The following is a 25073-nucleotide window of genomic DNA, read 5'->3' as shown; positions in this document are numbered from 1 at the left end:
GTTGTGTTGTGTGTGTTGTCCCTCCCACACAGTCACAGGTATGATGTGACCTCGAGCTCGGCTGCATGCTGCATGTGCTCCAGCCCATCCCACTGGCCCATCCTCGTCCCTCCAGCCTCCCAGCCCTTCCTCACAGCCAGTCCCTCTGGACCCCTGTTGTGCCCCTCACCTCCCTCTCTGCGCAGGCAGGGCTGAGGTGAGGACCCGGGAGCGCTTTCGGCAGCCCCGGAGGGATCCTTCCTTTCTGGCTGGAGCTGATGTTGTCCCTCCTAAAGCTCACAAAGAATCACTGCCTCCAGTGCGGAAAGGCATTGATGTCAGATCTCCAGGGGGAAGGTGTTCTGGAGGGGGAGGACTGTGCTGTGCCGTGCTGCCCTTGTCAGACGACTGCGCGTTCTCAGCTCCACAGCTCTGCCTCGCAGAGATGGGAATTCATGGAGCGTTTTGCATCTTTTCCCTTTTAAATCCCTGTAAAGGAAGCTCTGATTTCTGAAGCGTTGCTCTTTTCCTTCTCTTCCTTTTCGGGGAAGAGGAGCTTTGCTTGGAGGCTCGTGCTTTGCGGATGCTCCTGGGGAAACGGGAGATTTGTCACTTCCCAATCGCTGCATTTCCACCCGCGCCGTGTGATCCTCCATTTAAACCAGAGGCAGCAGCTCAAAGCACCTCCCAGGCTGGCAGGGAAGAGCTGTGTAAGATGGAAGGATACAGGGAAGTGTCTTTAAGGGATCACAGCTTATCAGGGAGAATAATAAATTCCCTGGCTGGGGAGGTACCTTGATGTCGGTCACGGAGCACGACCTTCCCCCAGGCTCCTGTCCCTGAGATGGCACAGCACGAGCACGTGGTGGATGCGACTGGGAAGGAATGAGACAAACTGTGCCAGAGAGCCAGAACTCACAGTGTTCTCTGTCCTTCCTCAGCTCCTCCTCCTCAGCATAGCTGGGGTATGTGTTCTCCTGGGCACACGTGTGGCCTCCTGGATGAAACAGTGTGAGATTGTCCCCGTGTCAGGTGAAGTCTTCTCGCTATTTTTGGACTGAAAGGAGCCCGGGGATGTTACCTACCCAGGTGTCTTCAAAGGGCTCTATTTGGGACAGTCAGCAGGGATGTGCTGTCACAGCTGAACCTTGGACCTTGCTGTGCCCCCTCCCCAGCCAGGCCTGGGGGGCTGAGGACCCACACCCAGTGCCACCTCCATCAGATCAGGCTCACCCCACTCTGCCTGGCTCAAGGGTGCAGGGTGAGGAGGTGGAGGTGGTATGTGGACAAGGCAAACTGCTGTTTCCATCCCAATTTTCCATGCACCTGGTGTGTGCAGCGCTCTTTCGGCTGGCTCAGGTCCTCTCCACTGCTCCAGATCCCTGGGAGAGAAAAACAGCCTGAAGCATTGTTGGTTTTCCTCCCTTTTTACGTCCTGGGAGAGATTTGTCTGTACACTGCGCTTGATTGAAGTGGACCTTTATCTTCCTGCTTATTTTTCCTGTCTCCAACCCCCTCAGCAAACCTCCTGTGCTGGTGAAAACCTCCGGCTGCGAAACCCGAAAGGAACCCCCGCCCCGGAGCCTGGGTGGCACGGAGGGGCACAGGGGTGGGCAGGGGCCGATGCAGCCTGGCAGCCCCTCTGTGGGTGTGTGGGCACCTCGGGCTGCCCTTCCCACAGCCCCACAGTGGGGGATGAGTTATGGCCCCTCTGGAAGAAACCACAGGCCCGGTGGTGTCGCTTGCGCAACGTCCCGTAACAAATTGCAGCAGATCCAAGCCCAGCCCGGGAGTCTCCCGTTCCAAACACATGTTGCTGCCTGATCCTGCCCGCCGGGCCCGGCGCTGTGCCCGGCTCTCGTGGGAGCTCGGCATTAACGAGGCCCTGTAATTCCAGGCCATTTCATTAGGAGCATTAGGGAAAGGTCTGACGACTCCATGTCGTGAGAAGCTTCCCGTGCGACGTTTGCGCCGCTGCTGAGACTCCGTGTTGTGCTTTTACACTCGCTGGTATTTCCCTCATGGGTTCCAGTACAAAAAAAAAAAAAAGACAGAGAGCGTGAAAACCAGCCTCGGTCGGGTTTAATTAGTTTATAGATTGGGAGAACAAAGAGCTCTGTGGTGCTGAGGACCACAGCAAATTAAAGCCTCGCTCGCTGTGGCAGGGCCGGTGGGGAGGTGGGGAATGGGGTGTGCCAGGGATGCTCTTTGCCTGCCCCACTGCAGCTGCTGCAAGGTGCCCTTATACCCCTCATTTCTGGGGTTTGGCTGAAAACTAGAGCAGGATCCTTCTGTGTCCACGAGCTGCCCAGTGGGGTTTGGGATGCTGGTGGACCCAAGGACCGCGCTGTGCCGGGAGGCTTTTGGGGGAGACAGGCTTGGGGATCTCTTGGAAAAAGGCTGCAACAACGCAGCTCCTCAGTAATTTTTGAGACTACAAGGAGATTTAAATAGTGCCGGGAGGTTGTGCCCACATGAAGGGAAATAAACCCGGTTTTCCATGTGCTTTGGTCCAAAGAGCAGCAAGCATCCAGCACAGACTGCGCTTTGCTGGAGAAGGATGTCTTCTACCAGGGTGGTTTGACTTCAGAGGCGTATGCACAAGAATGATGAATATTTCCCATTATTAAATCCAGTTTTATTTGCTTATAACTTTGCAGTTCGCTCGGGGGGAAAGCTTTCTGTGGGCAACGTCTGCTTTAGGTTGAAACTTTGTATTTGGGAAGTTTTGGCGAAAACAATCCGACCACATCTGAGAGCGCCGGGAGGGCAGCAGTCTGCTTTGACATGTTCCAAAAGCCAAATACAACGCAGGCAGGAGCCCCGCTGACATGCTGGGCTGCACGGCCGGGGCGGCCCAGCAGGAGCCCAGCTCCGAGCTGGGAACTGGGAGGACAGGGGAGCCCAGCTCTCCAACCCACGGGGCTCTGCCCCCTCGTTTGCTGCTCCTGGGGACTGGACGTGTCCCAGTGCAGGGCACGGGCTGAGCTGGGCATTCCCTGCTGCTGGGGCAGGAGGGGCAGCCATGGCATCACCCCCCCATGCTCATGAGAGGCTTCCTGGAAGGGGGGAAGAGAAGACAAGTGGAAGGCAGAGGGCTGCAGAGGGGCAGGACGTGGTCCTGGATGCTCCAGGAGCAGCACTGGGAGAGTCCAGCTCCTCCTCCACCCTTCCCACGAGGCTCCCAGAGGAAAGTACAATATTCTTGCATTGCTCAGGCATGCAGCCAGGAGGGAAAGGTGCTCCCAAATCTGTGTTACCATGAGATAGCAGCAAGTCCTGCAGATATGCAGTCCTTTGGTTGTTTGGGGTAATCTGGGCCCGATCTGCCCCATTTCATGCAGGGTTCGGGTCAGCTCCTCTCCCAGTTCACCCCCCTGGCAGCTGACAGGAGGGCTGAGCCTCCTGACACCCTCCCCTGAGCACCCCTGGCACCTCTGAGCCAGGTCAGGGTGTGTCTGGGTTCGCTGTGGGTGAGGCTCAGGTTCAAAGCCCCTCGTAGCCCCGGGTCCCCTCTGCCTCTCGTGCTCCCTGTCCAACCCACTGTGTGTGAATGCTGAAAGGAAGCTGTGCTGAGCTGGGCACGTGCAAAAAGGACCAACATGAAGCCCCTTGTGAGGTCTCCAGAGCTGTGTCTCCGACACACATCCCATGGGATGCTCCTGCCTGCGCCTGCTCAGCGCTGCTCCCCTCCCAGGGCTGTGGGTCTGGTGCCAGGGTTTTTCTGTGCATCCCAGGGATCTATCCCCATGTCACATCCCCATGTGCACAGGGACACTCGGAGGTGCTGGCCATGCCCTGCCACCCCTGTGCAGGGGACAGCAGGGTTAGGATGGGTTGTGCCACAGGAGGGCAGAGACCTGCTCTTCCTCGCCATAGGGCAGTTTGTGCTTCCCCCCCTGTTCTGTCCCACTTTGCAGTGGTGGAAAAGTGGGATTTCTTAGGCTGTGAACCAACTGCTGCAGCTGGGGCTGCCACCACGAGTAACTCCCACCCAGGGCACCGTGCTCCACTGGAGCCCCTTTGGGCCTGTGGCAGCGTTAACACCCAGAGCCAACTGAGCTAAAACATGCCTGGGAAAGAGCAGAGCATCCCCAAGGACAGTGGTTTTGGGATCAGCAAGGTTAATGTGCAGCAGGATGGACCACACTCTTCCAGAATTGCTGCTCCTTGCACTGGGCAGGTCAAATGGGCTTTGGTGGTTTCGTCCCATCCTTTGCCCCGGGGGGAGTTTGGGGACTCTGCCACAGCCTCTTTGAGCTGGGAGCATCTCAGGGCCAGCTTTGCTGTTCTGTTCTACCTCTGTTGCCCACATCCCAGATCCTGTCCCTGGGAATGAAACCCTGATGGTGCTGCTGGCCAAGGAATCCAGGGATCCGCAGTGGTAGCACTTCCCAGCTGCAATTACCTGATAGGGAGTTGAGGGTGGATGCTTGGGCTGCATCTAAACAGGAGCACATCACTGTCACTGACTTTATTTTATCAGTCCTCAAATCCTCCTCGTCCCCCAGCAGCAGGAGAAAAGCCCTTTCCCATTACAGCTGGGCTGGGTTCTCCTGGGCTGTCTCTGAGCTGTGGCACTGGTGTCCATCTGAAGGGCTCATGGAATGAGGACCCATTTCTGTGCAGATATTTCAATGGAAATCTGGCAGGGTTATTAAGCAGAGAGCAGTGAATTTATTCTGGTTACTTATTATTGATAGGTAACATGACACGATTTTAATAATGTTCTCTGATCCTACTGCAGCACAGCGGGGTGGGGATGGAGCAACCCCAGGGGGAAAACAAATCTCCTTCCCATGTTGCTGCAACGTGCTGGTTCATGTGAGAGCGTGGCTGATCCTCGGTGCTGATCCTTCCAGCTGCCCAGGTTGGTCTGGATCATGGGGCGAGCAGGGGGCTCTCTGGCAAAGAGGGTGCTGGACACAGAGAATCCTGGAATAGCTTGGGTTAGGAGGGACCTTAAAGCTCATCTCATTCCACCCCATGGGCAGGGATGCCTTCCACCAGGCCAGGTTGATCCAAGTGGCATCCAACCCCGTCAGCTGGAGAAGGAAGTTATCCTCAACACATTCCAGGCACCTCCTGGGTCGCTCATGCCCTGCTGTGCTGTCTCTCCAACAGATATTGGGGGCTGCAATTCCCCATGAGGAGCGGGGCTTGTGAACGTGCCCCTTTCTCTCTCGCCGAGGGGTGAGAGGCTGCGGGCACTGGCTGTGACCCCGGGGCTCTGTGGGGGCTTCCTGCCCCCAGCCCCTGCCTGCAGACAGCCTTGGCACGGCCACAGCCGGGGTTTGTCCGGGAACAGGCGGATAATCCCGCCGTGGGGTCGGGCTGCCGGTCTCGCATGGGCGAGGGGCTGTGTTGGTCCCCCGGGGCACAGGAAGCAGGAGGAGCCCGGGCTGTTCCCTCACAAAGCCCCTGCAGCTGCAGGAGCCCCCAACCCTGCCCGAGCTGCACTAATCAACTTGCTAATCCTCATTAAAATAACCAAACCCTGCATCTCCGAAAGGGACCCCTGGTCCTTGCAGGACTCGGTGCCGGGCTTGGCTGGTCCCTGCGGGCACCGAGCCCCGGCTCCAGCAGTTCCTGCGGGCAGCCTGGGGAGGGAGAAGGCTTTGGCAAGGCCCCAGCGAGGCCTCATTTGTCCCATGGATTTGCCTCTCCTCCCACTTTGTGGCTGCTTTGCCATTGTCCCTATGAATGAGCCATGGCCCTTGAAGAGCATCTGCTGCTCAGTCGTTTTCCGGGCGCTTCCTGGAGAAGCGGGACCCCGCTGCTCTCGAAGGATCCATCGGGGATCCTGTTTTCTCTCGGATCCATGTGGCAACCGACCCTGCCGGGGTGCAGGTGGTCCTGCTGGGATGCAGGTGGTCTGGTTGGGATGCAGTGGGATGCTGCAGGCACGGAGAGCACCAGCACCCATAGAACTTCACCCCAGCCTTTGCCCCATCCCCCCTGCCAGAGCCCGCTTGGGGCTTGCTGAGCACCGAGCAGCTCCCATCCTGCTGCCAGCCTGGCCAGGTGCCCTGCAGGTGTGTGCTTTGGGGGCAAACTCCTTTCAGGATGAGCAGTGATACCCCCAGGACTCTCCAAGCTGTTTATTCCAACCCTGGAGCCGCAGCTTTGCCGAGCAACTCCGCACGGAGTTTGCTCTGGGTTATGATGTACAGAGGTCTGGAAATGAAAGGGAATATTTTGCCTTTGAAAAGGAGAGGAATCGTGTCTGCTGTGTTAAATTCAGAGACCTGGATGTGGAAGAAGCCACGTGTGTGGGTGTGATGAAAAGCTTCCCAGGAGCTCATCCCACATAATTGGGCTGGGAGCTCTCACCTTGTGTGGAATCACGATGTTGGGCACGGAGGGGACACGCGAGTGGGGGGACATGGAGTGACACACCCTGGGCTGGTGTTTGAACACTGTCTGCAAATCCCAGAATGGGCCATTAGGAATTAAAGAGATGCTGTTAATCTGAGTTGGAAATAAAACAGGACACACACGGGCTCGTCTGGTTGGTCTGGGCTGCTGCTGGTGTCAGCTTCAATTGGAATAAACAAGTGTTGCTCGACTGTTCCGAGCTCCTGGAAGGCAGAGCACTGCTGGGAGCGGGAGGCTGTGCCGCTCCCAGATGAGAACCACTTGCCCAATTCCTGCTCATTTTTAAACACAGGCAGTTGTGAAACCGAGAGGGTACTCAGGGGTGCTCATTACCACTTCTGCCTTGCAAGAGTTTTCCTCCAGCGCCCATAAAAACACTCCTCGCTCTCACGAGAGACTCCACATCAAATATTCAAGGCAGATTACACCGAGAGCCACACAGGAGAAGGGGGGAGGAAAAAAACCTCTAAACTGTTCAGTTGCTTTAATAAAAGAGCCAAAAAGGTTAAGAAAGAGAAAGGGAGGTGGGAGGGAGGGGAGAGGCTCCTTGTTCCTCCTGGGGCAGCGCTGCTGGCAGCGAATGCCAGCGCAGCCCGGGTTTGAAGTGGGTGCTGCTGCTGCTGAGCCAACTCAGGGCACAGGTTATATCACCTGCAGCCAGGAGCAAAATGCTCGGCGGGCAGAACGTGCACGTGGCTGTTCCAGAAACTCCGTGCAGTGCTGCTTTAATAAAAAAGGAATGACTGGCTGGTGAGTATTCCTGCCCCGGAGCAGTTGGTGGCCTGTTGGAAATGGGTTGGTTTGTTCTTGGTCTACACAGAGGGAGCTCGGCTATTGCTCCTGCTGCTGTGTGGAGGTTTTGGGTGGAAAAAGGCTGAATGTGTCTGGATGGGCTGTCAGTGTCCAGCTGGGCTGTAAACACCCACCCAGGCTGTGTGTCTCCAGCCCGGCTCTGTGTGTGTCTCCAGCCCAGCTCTGTGTGTCCAGCCTGGCTCTGTGAGTCCAGCCCAGCTCTGTGTGTCCAGCCCAGCTCTGTGTGTCCAGCCTGGCTCTGTGAGTCCAGCCCAGCTCTGTGTGTCCAGCCTGGCTCTGTCTGTGAGTCCAGCCCGGCTCTGTGTGTCCAGCCCAGCTCTGTGTGTCCAGCTGGGAATGGAGCAGAGCCAGTCTCTGGTGGCAGGGATGTGGCTCTGCCTGGCAGTCCGGGTGTTCTCCTGGTGCTGTAGTACCACAGTAAAACATTCCAAACCTGTCAAAGCTCCTGAGAGCACGATTTTGCTCCGCAGATAACATCTCCCCCCAAAACATACTTTGCTGTTTCTCTCTCATGTTTTTCTACCGTGTAATTACTTTTCTCCTCCTAATTGTGCTGCCGAGTGTAACCCCAGCTCAGGGGGAGGAGGTGCTGCGTGTGTGACCCTGGTGCCTGGGTCTGGGGAGGTTGTGCCATCCTGGCTGATACAGTGAGTGGGTGTGTGCCCGGGGCTGTGCGGGGGCACTTGGCTCCTGTCACTGAGCAGCACCCGGGGTTGTTTTCCCTCCTTGCACAGCCTGGAGGAGGCTGTGTGGTGCCTGTGTGGTCTCTGAGCCTTTCCCACAACTACCATGTGTTATTAGGGGATGGTTTGTTGTACCAGTGCACTAACCCAGGGTGTCTATAGTGCCCAGAGCCACCCAAACCCTCTCCAGTGCCACCCTGCTCCATCTCACTGCAGGGAGGTCTCCTGGGGGCAAAGCCCCAGACCCTCCCGAGGTGATGTGGTTTGTCGTGGCAGTGAAGTGGTTGTGCTCCCCCTCGAACAGCCCCAGGGAGTCATTTTGCAGTGCCCTGGGAGCCCCTGCTCTGCTGGCCCCTCCTGACATCAGGGTGGGCGTGCGCTGCCAGGGCTGTTTGCTGTGGTGTGTGCTGTCACACCAGTGCTGCACAGGGGACCCCAGGGGGACCCCAATGCCCTTCCCAGGGAACTCAGCCTCTCCCCGGGGTCCCAGCCAGCCCACGGGTGCAGCCTCTGACTGCTCGGGCTTCTCTCCCCCTTCCCCAGGCCCGGTTCCCGCTCCCTCCCCGCGCAGCACCCGGAGTCTCTGCAGAGGAGCCCGTGAGTCACGAGCCACCCACGTCGAGTGTTTATGAACCCACAGGGGAGAAGCACCCGCATTTCAAAGCTGCATTCCAGGAGCCTCCCCCCACCCAGCCCCACACGAGGGGTGCGGGGCCCAGCCCTGCCCGTGAGGGGGTTTGGGGGTGTGGGCTGGCACCTGGGACGGGAGAGATCCCTGTGCCACTGCCGGGCACAGCCGAGGAGCCACAGGCTCCGTGTGCTGTGTGGGCATGGAACGGGGAGCCCAGCCTGCAGATGGAGGTGCTGTGGGGTAGGTGACCTGGGAAGGGTCCTGGATCTAGATGACCTTTAAAGTCACTTCCAACCTAAACCATTCTGTGTTTCTATGATTTTCCAGACCCTCTTTCCCCTCCCATCTTGCCCACAGCAGTGCCCCGTCCCTGCAGGGTTCAGTCCCCTCACACATGGGGTCCCAGCCCAGGGGGGCAGTGGGATCAGCTCCCAGGGGTCTCTGCAGGATGTCCCACAGGACACAGAGCCCTCCCGTGGTGGGCACAGCAGTGGGCAGGCGGTGGCAGACATGGTCCTGAGCAGTGCCGTGGGCTGCTGTGGTTTCCTGCTCAGAAGCAAATGGATTTGTGGCTTCAGTGGATTGACTCAGAGCTGAAGTGTCACTTGGCAAGTGCAGCAGAGCTCCCGCCCCCAGTGCTGCTCCCCAAGTGTCCTCGTCACAAGTGACATCTCCCAGCACAGTTCAGGCAGGATGTGGCCGTGGTTTCTTTTTCTTTTCTTTTTTCTTTTTTTTTTTTTTTAATTTTCCTTTTTGGGGGTATTCTTTCCCCTTCAAGCTGAGATCCTCTCTAAAGAAAACAAACCCCTGTGGCTGGGCAGCTGTCCCAGTGACACACACTGGCTGCAGGTGGGACGTGAGTGCTCCGTGTCTCCGGAGCAGCAGGTCCCACTTCTCCTCCCTGCTGCCACCCCCAGTGCTGGGCTGTGGGAATGGGGCCATGGGAATGGGGTCAGGGTGCTCTGCTCCCTGGCCCCGCAGCAGGGCAGTGCCCTGGGCTGTGGCTGCTCCAGGGTTTCTGCTGAGTGATTTGAGGGACCCGCCGGGTGCTGAGGCAGCTCCATGTCCCGGCTGGTCCCGGCTCCCCGGCCCTGCCCCTGGTGTCTGACGGGAACTGGGGGCCATGGCAGTGCTGGGGGGATGGTTGGACTCCATGATCTTCACAGCTGTGCAGAGCAAAGCAGGGGCAGTTGGCCCTGGGGCTCAGCTCTGGGCACCTCCAGGTCGCTGAACCCCTCGACCTCTTCCTCAAAAGGTTAGCGATGCAGGCGTTTCTTGGGATAGATTTTTGTTCTTGTGGTCTTGCTTCTGGTGGAAATCACTCAGCTTTCCAGAGCACAAACCTCAAGCCACATTTCTGAGCTGGCTCCTCGCTGCCACCGTTCCACAAACCACTTCCTTCCAGGTTCCTGGCAGCCAGTCCCAGTGGGCAACTGAAGGGCAGGAGCAGGGCTGGGAAGAGGAGCTGGGCATCCCCAGCCCAGGCTCTGCTCCAGCAGCAGCCCAGCCAAGGGGGGGTGGCACGATGGGGGCTCAGATGGGGAGCACAGGGCAAGGTATGAGAGAGGAGACAGTACAGGGGGGTGAGAGGGTCTGACTCCAGTGGGCACTGTGGGCAGACAAGGAGAAGCCCCAACCCAGACCCACGAGACTCACCTGCCTGGGAGCTTGGTCAGATCAGCCCCAGTACAGCACTGGGATACCCACAGATCCCATTCCTGCTCAGGCACACAGTCCCACATGGAATCATAGAATCCCAGAATGGTTTGAGCTGAAGGGTCCTTACAGACCATCTAATTCCACCCCCTGCCATGGGCAGGGACACCTCCCACTAACCCAGGTTGCTCCAAGCCCCATCCAACCTGGCCTTGGACATTTCCAGGGATCCAGGGGCAGCCACAGCTTCTCTGGGCAACCTGTGCCAGGGCCTGCCCACCCTGGTGATGCAGCTTTACCATGAACAGAGCTTTTAAAACAAGGCAGATACTTGATGGGATGTTGTTTTTCCTGGAGGTACCGCAGAGAAGGGGGATGTATAAAGGAGCTTCATAAAGCCCCCACTTACACCTTCCCAAACCACAGCCCCCACAACAGATTTGTCCCTGCTAATTTCTTTCCTTGGTGCAATTTCGTTCCTTGGGTGGCAGGATGCAATTTGTGTTGGAGTTTGGCTTTCTAGTGAAACTCTTGGCTTGTCACTCTCAAGGCACAACACACTCCCTAAATAGCAGGCTAAATTTCTCCACCTAGCCTTAAAAAATAAAAGAGTCCTCTGCCAAATGAAAGGACATATTCCAGTATTCTTTGTTGTTGCAACAAATTGGGTGGATACTGTCAGACTTCTGTATTCTGGGAATACTTCCAGAGCCTCTTTTTGTGTGCAAGTCGGTTACCATGTAATTGTCAACTTAAATTGCAGTGTTGGATAACTGAGCTGGGGCTGTGAGATAATCTGCCTGTCTGAGCCTCAGCCCCGCAGCCCGAGGGCCGGGCTGGGCTCTGCTCCCCCTGCCCGTGAGGAGAGGGGGCTGCAGGGTCCCGGGGGATGTTCAGGGGGGCCTGGGAGGGCATTTGTGATGGTATCTTTGCTAAAGACATCCCTGCCAGTACCAGAGGATGGTCACAGAATCCCAGGATCACTGAGTCTGGAAAAGCCCTCCCAGCCCATGGATCCCCCCTGTGCCCCATCCCCACCTTGTCCCCCAGCCCAGAGCACTGAGTGCCACGGCCAGGCCTTCCTGGGACACCTCCAGGGCTGGGCACTCCAAACCTCCCATGGTCCTGCCCCTGTGGGTTGTGGTGAGGGCAGGGGCACGGGGTGTTCCCTCCCTGATGTCTGCCAGGGCTTGGGGGGCATTTCTGGTGGCACCGAGGACGGCCCTGCCCACACGGACTGCGGCAAGGGCAGGGGGACGGGGTGTTCCCTGCCGGCTGCGGGAGGAGATGAGAGGCTGCTGCTTTCGCTGCGGTGGGAATCGTCTTCGCCCTCTTCCTTCCCCTTTCAAATTGGCAGCTCGTTTTGTTGTGTTTGTTTTAGCCCGAATCCCAATGACAATTAGCGCTGGAAGGCTAGATTAAGCTGTTTTTGCTTGTTTTCTTTTTCACTTTGATTTCCACCTCCTCCAAATTCTTAATCCTACTGAATATTTCATCTCTTGTAAGCCCATCAATTGAAAGTCTCCCAGCGGGACGTACAGGACCAGCACTGTTACAGCTGCTTTGCTTCAGCTGCTGCTCTCAGCCCCGGGTTCCTCGTGCAACGTGTTTCAGACACAAACCCGCAGCATCTGCCCGGCGAGAGCCGCTCCAGCGACCTGGGAACCGGGCTGGGCACCCAGGGAGAGCTGCGGTGGTTGCTGAGAAAGCAGAGCTCCCCTCCTTCCCACCTCGTGCCTTCTCCCACCACAGGCAGCTCCTGCAGGTGGGAAACCTCCCGTGTGGCCACAGGTGGGAGATCCCACCGTCAGTTTGGGAAGTGTTCTGTGTGAAGGGGTCTGTGTGGTGGTCACCGGGCTCCCCAGCAGTGGGTTACACCACGTGAGAGGGTTTGCTGGGCTGCAGAGAGGTGCTGGTGGATGATCCTAGAGAATAACAGAATATCCTGAGTTGGAAGGGACTCCCAAGGATCATCCAGCCCAACTCCTGGCCCTGCACAGGACATCCCAGCAAGCCCACCCTGTCCCTCCAAACAGTTTTCCAAATGCTCCCTGAGCTCTGGTGGCCTTGGGGCCGTGCCCACTGCCCTGATCAGTGCCCATCCACCCTCTGGGGGAAGAACCTTGTCCTAATATCCCATATCCTAGTATCCCTAGCCTCCCCTGACACAGCTCCACCCATTCCCTTGGGTCCTGCCCATCTCTTTGTGGTTCCCCATCAAAAATTGCAGTTTTGTCTTTTTTCCTGTGGCTGCTTCCTGGGATGCTCTGGGACTCGGTGTTGCCCTGCACTTACACTGTTGACAGAAAAAGCTTTCAGATAGGGAACTGATTTTTTCTCCCTGTCAAAATGTAATTTTCCAGCTTGAACCTCTCCAGGCCAGCTCTGTGCAGGTCTGTCTGTCGAGATGGACATACTCCCACTTCTGGTGCTTCCTCCTGCCTGGAAAGGAAATCTGGGGAGAGGGTGCTGGCTCTCAGGATTCCAGCCTGTGCTGGGGGCTTTGTGCCTGTGTCTGTGGGGATTATATCACAGCGGGGTGGCTGCTGTCTGTAAGGATGCCTTTTAACACCCAAATCCCCCCTTGCTCCACAGTATCCCTGTCGCTTTGCAGGGGTGTGTCTCCAAGAGGAATCGGGCTGCTCGCACGGGCGGCTGCCTCTGACACGAAGCAGGACTGCAGCAGCTCTACCAGCAGCTCCTTTGATGCCTGCAAAGCTTCAGTGCTCTTCACCTGGCCTACGTGCTCCTTCTCAAGAGCCCCGAACTGTCTGCAGCCTGGATGGGAAGAGCATTCCCTGCCAGGAGCCGGCTCCAGGAGCCTCTGCCAAGGGAGCTGCGGTGGCATATGTTCGCTCTCAGAGCAAGGTTACACTCTCGACTCATTAGAAGTTCCTTTCCTCATTTTGGGGCATATGCAGAAGATCCCGGTGCCAAGCTGGCAGGGAGGGCTCGGAGAGGCTCCGGAGGAAGTTTGCTCTTGCACTTCTGTCCTCAATTATTGTGTTTTGGAAGCGGCACAAACCCAGCCCTGAGCGAGCACTGGCATCCAGCTCCCCACGGGGCTTCCCTCCATCCCGAGACCTCTCCCGGTTCTCCCTGCAGACAAGGAGCAGGCGCTGGCTCAGGAAGTCCTGGGAGGGGTGGATGAAGAACCCAGCAGCCCCAGGACCCGGGTGCAGGTACTGCTGTGGCCAGTGCCAGCCCAGCCCTGATCCTGATCGCTGCTGAGCTGCGCCAGCCCCAGGGAATTCAGCACATTCCTAAATAATGGGTCTGGTGGTTTTGCAGGATCTGTAGCCCATACTAATGGCTCATTGCTGAACCATAAGTGGTTGTGTTATACTTTGGATTTATTGGAGGCCAAGGGATTAATTTCCTGAAATATATGGTCATGATGTTGAGGTTAAATTAAGATCTCATTCAAAAGGATTCTTTTTATTATATTTAATTTGTAACCCCTATTCTATAGCCATTTTACAGCTATTCCTCCCCCTCCCTTCAATGTTCAGTGTCATGTTTCCAGGAAGAATCTTATTTCATGCAGACTAAGAGCATTTTTCAGTATAACCTTTTACAGTTCCTCACCGTTTGAGTTCCTCCAGTCTCGGTTGTTTATCCACAACAAGGTCTTAAATCCTCTCTTAGAAAATAAAGATGTTGATGCAAAAGCAACAAGAGCTTCTGGCAGAGCTCAAATCCATCCGTTCTCTCCTCCTTCCCCACATGCCACCCCCTTCAATCTGCTGGAACTAAAAGCCCTTTTACTTCAGCGCTTGAGCACTTTGATAAAATGCATGTTGAGTAAATCTTACATGACATTTTTACTCTGGGTGAGATGTATATAAAGTCGAGCTGGCTCGGTGCTGGCCTCGCTTCGCCCTTCTCCATGATGCCATTATTAAACTGATAAATTAACTGTGGAAATCGGTGCTGTGAGATGCTGGAGGTGAGTCGGGAAGGGGACGAGGCAGCTGAGAATGACAAAGGTCCTGATGTTCAGCCTGGAGAAGAGAAGGCCCTGAGGAGACCTCGGAGCCCCTTGGGGACCCTGAGGGGGCTCCAAGAGAGCTGGAGAGGGACTCTGGGCAAGGGCCTCGGGTGTCAGGAGAAGGGCCAACATCCCCACTGTGGGGACCCCCACACTGCCCCGGGCCCGTGCAGCACCGGCCTCCCCTCTCCCCCCTCAGCACAGAATCCCCACCCCAGCCGTGCTCGGCAGCTCCTCACCCCCACTTGGCAGCTCTGTCTTCTGCCGGGATTTTCTCTTTTTTTTTCTTCCCCCCGTCTTCCCCTCCCAGAAGTGCTGATGGACAAGTTGAGTAACCGTATCTGCTTGTTACAGGACATCTTGAGGCTGATTGCGGAGGTCAGGACTCAACTGGAAAGACCGCAGCGGGTTGCTGACTGGCATCCACGGTCCAGATAAGATAAAAACAACTGATGACAGCAGGGAAGTGAAACAGTCATCTCAGCACTTGGATTAGTGCCCGGCAAAGAGGAAGGGAAAAAAACCGAGGAGGGCCGGTGGGGAGGGGAAGGGGGTGGAATATGGATTAGAATAGAAACTCTGGAAAAAGCTATCAGGAGGCAGCAGATTTGGGTGTTAAATATTTATGAATTAGCGGCACTTGTCGGGTTCTCTGCGAGCCGAGAGTTTCCAGGCTGGGAGGGTGTGTGGATGCAATCCCTCCGTGCCCTGGCAAATAGCGGTGTGGTGGGAAAAGCAAAGGGATGGAGCGGCGGGAGCGGGGGCCGGGGAGCGGCTCCGGCGGGTCTGGCGGTGCCGAGGCTCGCGGCAGCGCGGGATAAATCCAGACGGAGAGGAGAGAGGATAAATGAGGTGCCATAAAAGTGACTATTATTATTCAGAAATTTTCTGCTGAAGAGCACTGGAGTAATTAAATCATAATTGCTTATTACTCAGCTGAAGTGACATTGTAAGTGGCTGAAGGTCTGTGACGAGGGGAGGAAGGGGGGGCCCGGCTGCTCTGCCTTGCTCCGGGTTCACTGTGGATCCGTGGATCCCACGGCAGCCCAGCAGGGACCCCGGGCCTCGGGGAAGGTCCAAAGGCCCTCCTGAGCCTGGAAAGCTCATTTCCAGTGTGGCACCGGGACAGAGCACCCGTGGGTGCTGCAGGATGGGGGGCCCGGAGCAGCTTCACCTCCCGGTGTGAGGTGCCCGAGCTGGCCCAGGTCGGCCGGGTATCCCTGGAGTATGGCCAGGTATTCCTGGGGGTGAGGATTCCTCTGGGTGACCTGCTAAACCCTGAGAGCTTTAATGGAGCTGTTTCCCACCACGAAACCAAGAGCCTGCAAATCCTGTAAGCACTTAATTACAGAGCCGTGTTTGTGGAACAGTGTAAAGGGCTCAGGTAAGTTGGCAGCAGAGATGTGGAGTCAGGGATGGGAAGTGGGAGCGTTCCGGGGCCACACCAGGGTGGGCATTCCCTTCCCCAGGGAGGCTGGGGGGATAACCTGCATTTTCAGCTTTAGGTAACATATCCTGAATGTTTGTTTTTGTTTCCTCGTGTTTGTTTCAGTCGCTCTGTGTTTCACATCCTGAAATACACTGAGACGAGTCCACCCGGCACTTAAATACATCTGAGCGTCCCTTACTGATTTATTTCTCACCCCTTTTTGCTTCCCCCCTCCCCACCTTGCCCTCCTTTGTGCTGCCCATGGGTAGGGAGAGCTGCTGTGCCCTGCCATCCACCCCCTCCCACAGGAACATCCCAGCTGGGAGTGCAGGACCAAACCTTGGCCACATCCCACCCCATGCTGTGACACTGGTGGCTCCACTCACATCCCAGGGGAACTTTCCTGATGGGAAAGGAGAAGAGGAGAAGGGCCCATTGCTGTTTCTGCTTGGCTTTATTCTGCTCCAGTTCCAGCTGGCAGAACAAGGTTCAGCACTGAGAATTGGGCAGGTTTGGTGGGAAAAATGGTGGAAAGGACGGAGAAGAGCATCTCCTCTGTGACACTCTCGAGGATAACCCCATGCTCCCAGGAAGTGTTGGCCTGCAGTGCTCTGTGGGGCAGAGGAGCTGCTGACGTTTCCACCAGGAGTATTTATTTTGATTTTCGAAATAGCTGTAAAATGAGTCACCTGGCAGAGCAGCAGAGCCCACCTCGAGGAGAGCAGGGAGCTGCCAGGGAGCTGCTGCCAGCAAAGCACTCGTGCTTCAGACAGCTCTTGTTTTGGGGCCCTCTGGAGCCAGCTGGGAAGGGATACTGCTGCTCGTGCCAGCTCTGACCCCTCCATCAGGACACGCTGCCAGCCCCACTCTCCTCTGATTCCACAGGGCTGATGCAGAGCACAAAAGCCCGTGGCTACCCTGGGCACACTCTGGGGACAGCCCAGGTGGGAAACACCGAGGAACTCGTGCTCCTACAAAGAGAAATACAAATTATTTTCTATTTCCAGCAGTGTCATCCCTGAGTGAGAATCATCGCTGGGGTCTTTGCATCTGGTGCATCCCAAAGCTTCCTCCCATTCCCTTGCCCCTGGGAGCGTGCATTTCCTGCAGGGAACAGAGGGGCATGACTGGGGCACTGCATCCCTGGAGGGGTGACAAGGTGACTGGATGCCCTCTGGTCTGTGTGAGTGTCCCTCTGTCTGACTGGGTGTCCCTCTGTCCATCTGAGTGCCCTGCCTGGCTGTGTGCTCTCTGTCCACCTGGGTGCCCTGTGTCCCTCTGGGTGCCTCTGTGTCCACCTGGGTGCCCCTGTGTCCATCTGGGTGCCCCCTGTGTCCATCTGGGTGCCCAGTGTCCAGACTAACCTTCTCCTGGGCTCCCACAGCCCTGGCAGGGGTTAAGGAGCCGAGGGAGAGGGAGCAGGGCTCTGGTGATGCAGACAATCCAACTTCCCCTGAAGTTTGGGAGCCCCTGGCACAGGCCCATCCGTGTACTTAAGCAGAAAACCACCAGAAAAGTGCTATAATCTGACAGATTTTTCACAGGCTTAAATATTCATGAATTAGAAGAATTGGCAGAATTTTCTGCATTATTAGCTTTCATCATGGCTACAGGAGCAGTTGGTGCACTGGCTGCTCTTCAAAAACTATTAATCTAGTCTGTCATCACAGCAGCCATTTTTTAATTAGCTACTTTACTGAACGATCTGGTGCAGGAGGGAGACTGGAACATTTAAATGGTATTAAAGTTTTAAAGGTGCCCCTTTCCATTTTTAATCTGGGTTCTGGAAGGCCGCAATAGGGAACCAAACGGCTTCACTGCAATGGTTAACTCCTCGGGTTAGCTTGGAAAAAAGAGAGTCTTGGAAAACTGAGCTGCAGGAGAAGAAATTGCGAGGAATAAATTGTTCCTGAGCCTGTTTGCAGCATTCCTGCCCGATGAAATCAAGGGAGATGTTTGTAGCTGAAGCACTGAGCGTGTGTTGGAGAGGCAGTGACAGAATGTGGCCTCGGTGCCTCTTGCTGGGGTGGGTTTTTGGTCCCAGGGTAGGGCAGCACACTCCTGGAAATCCTCCTCCTGCCACATCCGACCCATCCCCACATCCCTGTGTGGCTCCACAGCCTGCTGGGAGCATCCTCTGCACGGGGAGCCCCAGTGCCCCATCAGCTCCTACCACAACATTGATTCCAGCCTTTTCTGGGGCTGGAGCTGTGGAACATTTTGCAGGATGTGACCCAGAACTTGGACAGGCTGGAAGTAGCTCCTTCCTAAAAAACAAGGGGCCTGTGATGAGCATGTATGGGCTGATCCAGCATCCATACAGACTGCTTCCACATCCATACAGACTGCTCTAGCATCCATACAGACTGCTTCCCCATCCATACAGACTGCTCTAGCATCCATACAGACTGCTTCCACATCCATACAGACTGCTCTAGCATCCATACAGACTGCTTCCCCATCCGTACAGACTGCTCTAGCATCCATACAGACTGCTCCACATCCATACAGACTGCTTCCACATCCATACAGACTGCTTCCCCATCCATACAGACTGCTTCCACATCCACACGGGCTGGTCCCATATCCATACAGGCTGCTCCTGCATCCCCCCAGACTGCTCCTGCATCCCTGTGGATCCATGTGTGCTGCTCCTGCCCCTGTGGCAGCTGCTCCCACATCCGTGTGTGCTGCTCCCAGGTCCCTGCAGGCTGCCATGGCAGCTCACCTCCTGCCCCAGCTGTGTGCTCCGTGAGCTCTATGGTCCCTTTCCTGGGAATTGGGGCTGTCCTGCACTGTCCGTGTCCAATCTCCCTGTGCTCCGTGGGCTCCCTGCCCTTGGCAGGTGCCTGAGCTGCATTTACAACTGGCCTTTTATTCTTCATTCACTGGCCTCTGAATCCCTGCACGGGCCAGTTTTGGCAAAGAGGCTCCAGAGGTGAGATGCCTTCTGAATGTCCAGCTGGAAACACCTCCTGACCCACGAGGTGTCCAGCTCTGGGATTCAGCAAGAGGCCTGGAGGATGGGACAGCCCCCTGCTCCCAGCCCTGGGTGCTCAGGGGATTGGGGAGCAGGGAGCCGAGGTGCTCCCTGCCCTGGAGGTGGATGTGGATCCAGGGCTGGATCCATCAGAGCTCGATGCCGTCCAGGCTTTCCCCTAAACTTTATCAACCCTTCCCTTGGCTTTGAGCCTGTTCTGCTCCCCGTGCCAGAGATGCTGCTCTCCTGCCTTATCATTTGCATGTGAAACACAGCAAAATTATGGCTTTATGGTGGTTTCAAATGTGCCTTTTTTGGCATCGGTGTCTCTGTCTCCGATGTCGATGTCGCTGCTCCCGACTGCCAGCACTTTGATTTGTGTATTGTAGTGCCAGTGTCCTGCTGACCCGGAGGGGAATTGCTGGCTGGGGAAGATTTTCCCCCAGTTGTCATGTAAAACATGTAAAGTAAAGAAACTGGCAGCCAAAATAGCTAAAATGCCAATGCTGCAGCAATAACCCTTCAAGAAGTTGTTCTTTGTAATTCAGTCTGGGAAGCAGAGGGTTGGGGCTTGGGGTTTCTTTGATCATGTGGAATAGGGAAAGTCTGAGCCTCGGGAGTCAGGTGGATTTTAATCCTTTTTTGGAAACGATTTTTTTATTAAAATATAAATGTTTACATGAGTGAGGTGTTTCGGTAGTAAATGTGATCCCCTGTGCAGCTCCAGCTCTGCCCAGAGATCCTCAGGAAAAGGGTGAAAAAATCCGACTGTGCTGCACAGCTTCAAGGGAGGAAGGATGGGGAAATATTCCCAGAAAAACTTTTATTTACAGTGACTTTTCTTGCAGTTTTCTTGCTTCGTTTGGCTTTGTGGGATTGTTTCTTCCATCGAGAACGGACAGGGCTTGGAGCACCCTGGTCTGGAGGAAGGTGTGTCCCTGCTCGTGGCAGGGGGTGGAACGAGCTGAGCTTTCAGGTCTCCTCCCTGCCCAACCCCTTCCATGATTCCACAATACTGTGTGGATTTGAAACATCAACAGAAACTTCCTCACCGCTCAGCAGCCCCTCAGTCCAGCCTGGGAGCAGGGAGGGAGGTGGGGAAGGGCAGGAGTCGCCGTGTCACAGCCGCTCGCTCTCACTCTGGTTAAAAATTATGTGGTTTTGTTGCGTTTTTTTTAAATTCTGCTTCATAATTTTTAATGTTTAGTCACTTAACCGAGGCACACACCCTTCTTGGCAATTATCTGTAGTTGTTCCCTCTGAGTTCTTGAACAAAACACTCTTTATTAGGACTCAAAAGCATTCAAAGGCTTTGCAGAACTGATGGGATACTGCACCACATGCTAGCCCTTAATTACATTCCCCAGATAGGATAATTTATTAGAAGAACATACTCAGTAAGTTCTTTAAAATGTGGGGTTGGCCTGTGGTTTCTGGAGCGTAACACACGGCTCTGCTTTGCTGTTTACATTTGGGGGTAAAGATGAGGTTTTACATTGAAATTCAAATGAAATCTGAGCGAAATGAGGGGGTTTGTGGCAGAGCACCCCACTGAAATCTGTTCATCCTGCCGTGCGTGGGGTTTCACGTGGTTGGAAGTAGCTGGGAAGGAGGAAAACGCTGCTGGAGTGTGTGAAAGTGACGGGGAATGGCGGGAGCGTGGGCTGGGATTGGGCTGGGGCTGGGAGGCAGCTCTGCAGCCAGGCTGTGATTTACACAGCACAGTCCCTGTGCTCCAGAGCCCCTTGGAATGTGGTACTGCGTGACACCAGAGGGCTGAAAGGAAACTTGCACATCTATTAAAAAAAGCACAAAAATCAGCTTTATTTTTCCATGTTTGAACAATGCAGCCATATGTGTTTCTTCTCATTAAGCCCCTTTTTTCTGTGAGGAACTCCACCGCAGATCCGAGCGTGGAAGCCGACATAATTAAAGGCTTCTTTTTCCCCAGCCGTGGTGCTCTGGTCTTTGAAGAGCTCGGGGATCCCTGAGGAATGCTCTGAACTCGGCAATATTTTGATAGCTGCAATAACATAATCAAAAGATGCTTTCATGAAGGGAGCACCTTGTGTGGATTGCGGCCACCCCTCTCCCCCCGATCCCGCTTTAATGGGGTCCAGAGCTCGTGTGCAGATGGGGAGCTTGATTTTCTGCCTGGCCTTCTCCATGGATGCTGCCTGAAGAGCTTTTGGGAGCGTTTTCCTGCGCCCCGTGGCCCTGGCCCTTCTGCCCGAGCCCCGCGGGGCTCAGCGGGTGCCCCAGCCCGGGGCGGGGGGTGACAGGGAGGGCGGGGGCTGCAGCCCACCCGCCCCAGCCCGGGCTCTGCCGCCTCCAAATCACCGCACACAGCAATTCTCTGCTGCTTGAGAGCCCGCCAGGTTGTTATTCATCCTGAAATCCTCATTAAAACCCTTTAATGTCTCCCTTTCGTTCGCTAACCGGCTCAGCTGTGGCCATGAATCCTCCCGTCTGTGCCCGAGCCATTGAAAGCCCGTTTTGTTCCGTGCTGTCTCCCAGGCTGAGCCCCATGCGTGTCCGCTCCACCTGAGCTTTGGCAGGTAGGGCTGTTTGGAACGAGGAAATTGGGGCATTTCTTTAATCATTAAGCTGGAATCATTAAGCTTTAATCAGGCCAAATTAGGGTTTTGAATCCCGCTGCCTCGCATCAGCCTCTGATTGTAGGAGCTCAGCCACTCCTGAGGCAAAGCTGTCCCGGGGCTCTGTCCTGCCTGGGCAGGGAGCAGTGGGAACGGTGCCACCGGTGTCCCCAACAGCAGGGCCCTGTGGCTCTGGTGACAGAGGTGTTTGGAGCCTTCTTGCTGCTGCAGGGACCCCACTGTGCTGGGGGTTCCTGGGGCTGCTCCGTGGGGATCCTGCCTGCTCACAACACCCCCAGAGAATCCCGTGGCCCTGTAGCTCCATCCGAACACCCCTGTTACCTTTCCTCCCACCCTGAGGGGGCCGAGACGTTGGGTCTGTCCCTGCAGAAGCTGATCCTGCTCTTTCCCTTCCCCTCACTCCATCTCTGCTCATCCCCAGCCCTGGCACGGGGCAGAGGGGGCGGTGATGCATGGTGGCATCTCTGCCAGTCATCTCCGCTCCAACTGGTTCATCACCTCTTGTCTCCCATAAAAGCAGCTATTCACCATATAATGTGAATGAATTCTCATTAAATCCTGCTAAATTACTCCGAGACAAAGCGAGGCGCCAGCGCAGGGGCTGCTTTGCCAATCCTTCACGGCATGTTTAATTTACCACAGAGCCCTTCCAGGCCTTCCACACTCAGGAGGGAGCTGCTCAGCCCTGGCAGGCACAGGGAGGGGAATGGCAGCACCTTCCTGCCCGCAGCACCCCAGAGCTGCACCCTGGGGGCTCAGCTGGGAGGGAGCTGGGAGCGGGGATCCCAAACTTTGGGATGAAAGCAGCCGGGAACATTCTCTCTGTGCTGCACCAGCCGGTGTCACACCATCCAGGCTATGAGGGAGCCACGTGGGCCTGCTGCAATAAAAGAGCAGAATTGCTGATAAAATCTCCCAGAATTCACCCTCATTTCCAACACCCGTGTTTCCCCACGCGTTCTGAGCTTCCCAGAGCTCAGCTGGCTGCGCTCACTCTCCTCCCACTCACACCTTTACACCAGGACAACACCAGGCACAGGAGGACCGGTCGGTTTTGCCCCGACCACGGTTCCCCAGAGCAGCTGATACAGCTGGGGAAGAAAATGTGGGGGGTTTGTAAGTGGCAGGTGCTTCCCCCAAACCATCTGAATCTCAGTTTATCTGAAACCTGGGGGTCCTCTGCAGCCAGTCTCCCGGAGGGGAAGCTTTGGGGACAACACCTGCAGCTCAGTCCTGAACTCGTGATGGCCAAAGGCTTCTGGTGGTGGTGCAGGTGATGAATCCCAGGATGGTTCAGGCTGGAAGGGACCTTAAAGCTCATCCAGTCCTACCCCCTTCCACAGGCTGGGACACCTTCCACTAGCCCAGGTTGCTCCAAGCCCTGTCCAACCTGGGCACAGCTTCTCTGGGTAACCTGTGCCAGGGCCTCCGCACCCCCACAAGGAACAATTCCTTCCCACTATCCCATCTAACCCTGCTCTCTGGCAGTGGGAAGCCATTCCCCCTTGTCCTGTCCCTCCATCCCTTGTCCCCAGTCCCTCTCCAGCTCTCCTGGAGCCCCTTTAAGCCCTGGAAGGGGCTCTCAAGTCTCTTTTCTTCTCCAGGTGAACCCCCCAGCTCTCCCAGCCTGGCTCCATAGCAGAGGGCCTCCAGCTCTCGGAGCATCTTTAGGGCCTACTCTGGACCTGCTCCAGCAGCTCCACGTCCTCCTGGTATTTGGGCTCCCAGATCTGGTTGCAGCCCTGTGGGTCCCATCTTTGTGTGAGGATTTTCCCCCCCCGAGGCTTGGGATTGGTACCCACGGGAATGCCCTGCCAGCAGTGCTGCATCCCCAGCCTAAATCCCCACAGGGAGAATCCACATGGCCAAAGGTGCCCACACTGAGCACAGGGAACAACCACAACCCCTTTTGTCCCCATCCCGACTCACCCACCTGGGTCTGGTGGATTCTCAGGGGTCCCTTGGCATGGGGCCATGGCACAGCCCCGCCGGGTTTGTGTTCCAGCCTCTGCCTCCAAACCCTCGGCGCTTCTGGGGTTGTTTCTCCCGTTATCATTTTTCCCACAACGCGCTCGCATGATCCTCTCTCAGCCTTAACCACATGGCAACCACATCACATAATGCAACTTCTGTTCTGAGATTATTCATATTTTTTCCCCCCCCCTTCCCTATTGTTGCTCTGCCAAGTTTCTCTTCTGATTCCGAGGAGCCGAATGAAAAGAGCAGCGTCTCCGGTGCAAGGACACGCTTCGGAGGCAGCGCGAGCAAATCAACTCGACAAGTGTGCTCACAGGAGTCAAACCGGGGGGGGGGAGCTGTGAAAAAGCAAAACAAAAGCCCCTCCAAGTGCCTATTTTTGTTTTATTCCGTTTTCCTGGAACGTCTCCTCACATGAAATGACAGTGCGTCCCCAGGAGCCGCAGACGGGCCCCGGTGAAAGGGCAGCCGAGGGAAGGGTCGCTTTAGGAGAAGGGTTCTGGGTGTGATCTGTCTGGTGTTCAGCCCATTCCCAGAACGGGATAAACAACACAGAAAGGGCTGTTCCCTGAGGGGTCTGGGAAGGGAGCAGGGTCCTTCTGCCCGTGTGCCCTGTGGACACAGGGATGCTGTGTGGAAAAAGTGCCACTCCAGCTCCAATGTCCTGGCCTTGTATCCTCCCTGGAGTTGCCACCATGGCCCTTGCTGGCCATCAGTGATGGTGGTGGAGAGGGACCATCATCCCTGAAACACCTTCAGACCCTTTTTATTCCCGTTTCTTTTGCTTTACAGAATGATATTGCTGGAATATCATTTTGTTTTGGACCAAGAATTTCCACTTTGCATCTTTTTCCTTCCAAGCCCACCCCACCTTCATTTTCCCTTCATTTCTGCATCTTTTAATTCTCGACTCGTCAGCCACACTGGCCAGTTTAGCATAAGAAATGAAATTAATTCTCATGCTCAGGCTCCAAATGTAAATTCCTTTATTAATAATTTAAATGGATTTATTTATGCAGTTTGATATTTTTCAGGTTCAGGGAAGCAATTCAAGCTTTCTCGCGTTGATGATCAACAGACACCGTCATTAAGCTCTTTTTCCCCCCCTCCTCATCCTCTCCTCCATCTTATCCTGCTAAACAGATAAAAGATCGGAGCCCACTGGTCTCGGAGGGTTCCCAGGGAAGATTTCCATGAGCTAATGCAAGTAAATAATTAATTTGACTTTATCTTCCATCTACTTTGGACATTTCCTCCCCAGAAAAGGGATGGATTTTCCTTCCAGATGTTTCCAGCAGCTGACACACCAAGAGCTTCTGCCAGACACCTCGAGCCTCCAAGGAGAGCAGCAGCATCCGTGGATCACCCCGGAGAGGCTGCAGGGCCGTGTGGTGAACACTGATGTGTTCGTGGCAGCCAGAGCACTCCACTCCAGCTCAGGATAAATAGGGATGTGGGGGGACATCTTTAGCAAGAATCACATGTAATTTACTCAGAATTAGACATCTCCAAACCCAGCCCCCTCCAGCTGGACCCCCCCAGCCCAGGTCACCCTCAGGACAGCTTTTGGCACCTGGATTTCATGTGCCTAATGGGCCCACCCAGCTCTTAGGGTAGGGGTACCACAAAACCCTGGGAATGTTGGAAATTTCGATCCCTTTCCTTGAGGTTTGGACCCCTCGGAGATGAACTGAACTTTCGGTCAGTCTGGATGTGCTTTTCTTCCCCCGTGAGGTGAAGCCCCTCTGCCGAGCCCGGCCCACGCGACGCCACAGATCAGAAACAACAATCTTGTGCCCCAAAACACTGAGCCAACCCCATGGCATCGACACACGGCCTCAGGGGCGGGAGGAACTCTTGCATTTTGCTCGCTGAAGCACGGGGGATGTGCTGGAGGTTTCCCTTTCATCCCGTGCTTGTCAGAGCCATAAAGATCCG

This window comes from Manacus candei, unplaced genomic scaffold (genome assembly GCF_025592945.1).
Source record: "Manacus candei isolate 608988 ecotype Guabito, Panama unplaced genomic scaffold, ASM2559294v1 h1tg000046l, whole genome shotgun sequence".
NCBI lineage: Eukaryota > Metazoa > Chordata > Aves > Passeriformes > Pipridae > Manacus > Manacus candei.
This window is presented reverse-complemented; position numbering follows the sequence as displayed.